Source organism: Arachis hypogaea, chromosome 1, assembly GCF_003086295.3.
Source record: "Arachis hypogaea cultivar Tifrunner chromosome 1, arahy.Tifrunner.gnm2.J5K5, whole genome shotgun sequence".
NCBI lineage: Eukaryota > Viridiplantae > Streptophyta > Magnoliopsida > Fabales > Fabaceae > Arachis > Arachis hypogaea.
The window spans coordinates 49,035,207-49,040,938 of record NC_092036.1 but is presented as its reverse complement, the minus strand read 5'-3'; the positions used below and the strand labels follow the sequence as shown (position 1 = coordinate 49,040,938).

Below are 5,732 nucleotides of genomic sequence, written 5' to 3'. Positions count from 1 at the left end.
GCTGACCCACTTGTGCCTCCAAGTTTCTAATGGAGGACCTTGTTTCAGTCATGAAACTTTGAGTGGTTTTAATTAGATCAGAGACCATGGTTGCTAAGTTAGAGTTACTCTGCTTAGAACTCTCTGTCTGTTGCTGAGAAGATGATGGAAAAGGCTTGCCATTGCTAAACCTGTCTCTTCCACCATTATTATTGTTAAAACCTTGTTGAGGTCTCTGTTGATCCTTCCATGAGAGATTTGGATGATTTCTCATGAAGGATTATAGGTGTTTCCATAGGGTTCTCCCATGTAATTCACCTCTTCCATTGAAGGGTTCTCAGGATCATAAGCTTCTTCCTCAGATGAAGCCTCCTTAGTACTACCTGGTGCATTTTGCGTTCCAGACAGACTTTGAGAAATCAAATTGACTTGTTGAGTCAATATTTTGTTCTGAGCCAATATGGCATTCAGAGTGTCAATCTCAAGAACTCCTTTCTTCTGATTAGTCCCATTGTTCACAGGATTTCTTTCAGAAGTGTACATGAATTGGTTATTTGCAACCATTTCAATTAGCTCTTGAGCTTCTGTAGGCGTCTTCTTCAAATGAAGAGATCCTCCAGCAGAGCTATCCAAAGACATCTTGGACAGTTCAGAGAGACCATCATAGAAAATACCTATGATGCTCCATTCAGAAAGCATATCAGAGGGACACTTTCTGATTAATTGTTTGTATCTTTCCCAAGCTTCATAGAGGGATTCTCCTTCCTTCTGTCTGAAGGTTTGGACTTCCACTCTAAGCTTACTCAATTTTTGAGGTGGAAAGAACTTTGCCAAGAAGGCATTGACTAGCTTTTCCCAAGAGTCCAGGCTTTCTTTAGGTTGAGAGTCCAACCATGTCCTAGCTCTGTCTCTTACAGCGAAAGGGAATAGCATGAGTCTGTAGACCTCAGGGTCAACCCCATTAGTCTTGACAGTGTCACAGATTTGCAAGAATTCAGCTAAAAACTGATGAGGATCTTCCAATGGAAGTCCATGGAACTTGCAATTTTGTTGCATTAGAGAAACTAATTGAGGCTTAAGCTCAAAGTTATTTGCTCCAATGGCAGGGATAGAGATGCTTCTCCCATAGAAGTCGGGAGTAGGTGCAGTAAAGTCACCCAGCACCTTCCTTGCATTGTTGGCATTGTTGTTGTTTTCGGCTGCCATGTGTTCTTCTTCTTTGAAGATTTCTGTTAGGTCCTCTACAGAGAGTTGTGCCTTAACTTCTCTTAGTTTTCGCTTTAAGGTCCTTTCAGGTTCAGGGTCAGCCTCAACAAGAATGCTTTTGTCTTTGCTCCTGCTCATATGAAAGAGAAGAGAACAAGAAAATGTGGAATCCTCTATGTCACAGTATAGAAATTCCTTGAGGTGTCAGAGGAAAAGAAAAATAGAAGGCAGAAGTAGAAAATTCAAACTTATCAAAGAAGATGGAGTTCGAATTTTGCATTTAGGGATAGTGTTAGTCCATAAAATAGAAGGATGTGAGAAGAAGGGAAGCAATTTTCGAAAATTAAGTAAAAGATTTTGAAAACATTATTGAAAAATACTAATTGATTTTCGAAAATGAAAGTGGGAAAGAAATCAAGTGATTTTTGAAAAAGTATTTGAAATTAGAAATCAAAAAGATTTGATTGAAAACTATTTTGAAAAAGATGTGATTAAGAAGACATGATTGATTTTAAAAAAGATGTAATTGAGAAGATATGATTTGAAAAACATTTTAAAAAAAAGATTTGATTTTGAAAATTAATGACTTGGCTATCAAGAAAAGATATGATTCAAACATTAAACCTTTCTCAACAGAAAAGGCAACATACTTGAAATGTTGAATCAAATCATTAATTGATAGCAAGTATCTTTGAAAATGGAAAGAAATTGAATTTGAAAAAGATTTGATTGAAAAGATATGATTTGAAAAAGATTTGATTTTGAAAAGATTTTGAAAACTTGAAAAAAAATTGATTTGAAAACAAAATCTTCCCTCTTGTGCCATCCTGGCGTTAAACGCCCAGAATGGTGCACATTCTGGCGTTTAACGCCCAAAATGCTACCCTTTTGGGCGTTAAACGCCCAACCAGGTACCCTGGCTGGCGTTTAAATGCCAGTCTGTCCTTCTTCACTGGGCGTTTTGAACGCCCAGCTTTTTCTGTGCAATTCCTCTGCTGTATGTTCTGAATCTTCAATTCTCTGTATTATTGACTTGAAAAGACACAAATTAAAAATATTTTGGATTTTTAATAATGAAGAATAATCAAAATGCAACTAAATAACAATGCATGCAAGACACCAAACTTAGCAGTTTGTACACTACTGACACTAACAAAATGAAAATGCATATGAGACACAACAAAACACTCAAGTCAAGAGAATTCAAAGGTCAGAGAAAGAAAATCCTCAAGAAAAACTTGAAGATCACAGAAGACATATGAAAAATGCAAGAAAAACATGCAATTGACACCAAACTTAACATGAGACACTAAACTCAACAAGAAACATAAAATATTTTTGGTTTTTTTATGGTTTTGTAATTTTTTTTGGATTTTTCGAAATTTAGAAAAGAAAATAAAGGTATCAAAATTCTTAATGAGAACTCCAGGAATCAGTGCAATGCTAGTCTAAGACTCCGGTCCAGGAATTAGACATGGCTTCACAGCCAGCCAAGCTTTCAAAGAAAGCTTCGGTCCAAAACACTAGACATGGCCAATGGCCAGCCAAGCCTTAGCAGATCACTGCTCCAACAGCAAGATTGATAGAAATCAACAAGCTCTTGTGATGATAAGTTGAAACCTCGGTCCAATAGAATTAGACATGGCTTCACAGCCAGCCAGACTTCAACAGATCATCATGAAACACTAGAATTCATTCTTAAGAACTCTGAAGAAAAAAAATACCTAATCTAAGCAACAAGATGAATCGCCATTTGTCCATACTCGAACAATCCCCGGCAACGGCGCTGATGAGCGGATAATTTATACACTTTTTGGCATTGTTTTTAGTATGTTTTTGGTATGATCTAGTTAGTTTTTAGTATATTTTTATTAGTTTTTAGTTAAAATTCACTTTTCTGGACTTTACTATGAGTTTGTGTGTTTTTCTGTGATTTCAGGTATTTTCTGGCTGAAATTGAGGGTCCTGAGCAAAAATCTGATTCAGAGACTGAAAAGGACTACAGATGCTGTTGGATTCTGACCTCCCTGCACTCGAAGTGATTTTCTGGAGGTACAGAAGCCCAATTGGCGCGCTCTCAACGGCGTTGGAAAGTAGACATTCTGGGCTTTCCAGCAATGTATAATAGTCCATACTTTGCCCAAGATTTGATGGCCCAACTCAGCGTGGCAAATCAGCCTCAGAATTTCCAGCGTTTAACGCCGGAACTGGCATAAAACTTGGAGTTAAACGCCCAAACTGGCATAAAAGCTGGCGTTTAACTCCAGAAAAGGTCTCTACACGAAAATGCTTCATTGCTCAGCCCGAGCACACACTAAGTGGACCCAGAAGTGGATTTTTACGTCATTTACTCATTTCTGTATACCCTAGGCTACTAGTTCACTATTAATAGGATCTCTTGACATTGTATCTGTACCTCATGATACTTTACACATTTCTTTGTGTACTTTCCACGGCATGAGTCTCTAAACCCCATGGTTGGGGGTGAGGAGCTCTGCTGTGTCTTGATGGATTAATGCAATTACTACTGTTTTTCATTCAATCATGCTTGCTTTCATTCTAAGATATTACTTGTTCTTAAACCGGATGAATGTGATGATCCGTGACAATCATCATCATTCTCAACTATGAACATGTGCCTGACAACCACCTCCGTTCTACCTTAGATTAAGTAGATATCTCTTGGATTCTTTAATCAGAATCTTCGTGGTATAAGCTAGAACTGATGGCGGCATTCAAGAGAATCCGAAAGGTCTAAACCTTGTCTGTGGTATTCTGAGTAGGATTCAATGATTGAATGACTGTGACGAGCTTCAAACTCCTGAAGGCGGGGCGTTAGTGACAGACGCAAAAGAATCACTGGATTCTATTCCGGCCTGATCGAGAACCGACAGATGGATAGCCGTGCCGTGACAGGGTGCGTTGAACATTTCCACTGAGAGGATGGGAGGTAGCCACTGACAACGGTGAAACCCTTGCATACAGCTTGCCATGGAAGGAGCCTTGCGTGCTTGAAGAAGAAGACAGTAGGAAAGCAGAGATTCAGAAGATGGAGCATCTCCAAAACCTCAACCTATTCTCCATCACTGCAATTCAAGTAACTGTTTTATGTTCTTTTGCTTTTTACAATCAATCCTGATAATCTTTGATATCCTGACTAAGAGTTACAAGATAACCATAGCTTGCTTCAAGCCGACAATCTTCGTGGGATCGACCCTTACTCACGTAAGGTATTACTTGGACGACCCAGTGCACTTGCTGGTTAGTTGTGCGGGATTGCAAAGTGTGATTGCAATTTCATGCACCAAGTTTTTGGCGCCGTTGCCGGGGATTGTTCGGGTTTGGACAACTGACGGCTTATCTTGTTGCTTAGATTAGGACTGTTTTATTTTTGTTGGTTTAGAGTCTTTTAGTTGAGTCTAGTTTCATATTTTAAGTTTGGTGTCAATTGCATGCTTTTGTTTTTCTTTTAATTTTCGAATTTGCATGTCCTTAGTCCCTTTTTGATCCGTAAAAATTCTAAGTTTGGTGTCCTCTTTGTGTTTTTCCCTTAAAATTTTCGAAAAATTAGTGTTTGATTTTCTAAAAAATTCTAAGTTTGGTGTCATTTTGTTGTTTTTCTCTTTCCTCTTTTCAAAAATCAAATCTGTTTCATAAAAACTTTTCAATCATATCTTTCTAATTGCTAATCTCAAAATCTTTTTAATTAACTAATTGATTCAGTTTTCAATTTGCTTTGATCTTTTTCTCTTTTAATTTTCGATTTTTTTATTTTATTTTTCTTTTGTTTCTATTTCATTTTTCGGTCAATAAAAAAAATTATCTATTTGCAATCCATATCATTTCCCTTTATCCATTATGGACATAAGTGGGATTGATCAGTCCAAAAGGACTCTGGGGTCATATGCTAACCCCATTACAGCTGCATATGGGAGTAGCATCTGTACACCTCCCATCAAAGCAAGCAGCTTTGAGCTAAATCCTCAACTCATTATCATAGTGCAGCAAAATTGCCAGTATTCCGGTCTTCCACAGGAAGAGCCTACTGAGTTTCTGGCACAGTTCTTACAAATTGCTGACACAGTACATGATAAAGAGGTGGATCAGGATGTCTACAGACTATTACTGTTTCCATTTGCTGTAAAAGATCAAGCTAAAAGGTGGTTGAATAACCAACCTACAGCAAGCATAAAGACATGGAAACAGTTATCAGACAAATTCCTGAATCACTTTTACCCTCCAAAGAGGATGACACAGCTAAGGCTGGACATCCAAGGCTTTAAACAAGAGGATAATGAATCCCTTTATAATGCCTGGGAGAGGTATAGAGGTATGCTAAGAAAATGCCCCTCTGAAATGTTTTCAGAGTGGGTACAGTTAGACATCTTCTATTATGGGCTTACAGAAAAAGCTCAGATGTCTTTAGACCACTTAGCTGGTGGATCTATACACATGAGGAAGACAATTGAAGAGGCTCAAGAGCTTATAGACACTGTTGCTAGAAACCAATATTTGTACTTTAGCAATGAGTTCTCTCCAAAGGAGGA

General features: G+C 38.0%; 1 non-coding gene across 1 annotated transcript; it reads left to right on the top strand.

Moving 5' to 3' along the window:
- Positions 1–672: 672 nt before the first annotated feature.
- On the top strand, positions 673–780 carry LOC112712384 (small nucleolar RNA R71). The gene has a single exon (XR_003157775.1). It is a non-coding gene; the product is annotated as a small nucleolar RNA R71 (small nucleolar RNA).
- Positions 781–5,732: the final 4,952 nt, after the last annotated feature.